The sequence below is a fragment of the Penaeus monodon genome, chromosome 24 (assembly GCF_015228065.2).
Source record: "Penaeus monodon isolate SGIC_2016 chromosome 24, NSTDA_Pmon_1, whole genome shotgun sequence".
Lineage (NCBI taxonomy): Eukaryota > Metazoa > Arthropoda > Malacostraca > Decapoda > Penaeidae > Penaeus > Penaeus monodon.
In genome coordinates this window covers 7,833,162-7,833,431 of record NC_051409.1, presented here as the reverse complement: position 1 = coordinate 7,833,431, position 270 = coordinate 7,833,162, and positions in this window count along the sequence as shown.

The following is a 270-nucleotide window of genomic DNA, read 5'->3' as shown; positions in this document are numbered from 1 at the left end:
CTTTTTCCAGCTTAGCAATGGCTGTATTTCGAGAATTGTTGGCAAACCTAACCTAGTCCACGCATCTCGCTTCTCTTGGCATCATAGACTTATTCTTTTGCCAAAACTGAAAGAAATTTTGAAAGGAGCACGATTTGAATCATCGATGATACCAAAACTGCCGTTCCAAAGAGTTCAGAATCCCACAGATGGCTTAGAAAGACGGAGAGACTGTCTTCCGAAGTGAAAAGAAAAGAAAATGTTCATAAGTTAAAACTTTACACCTTGATG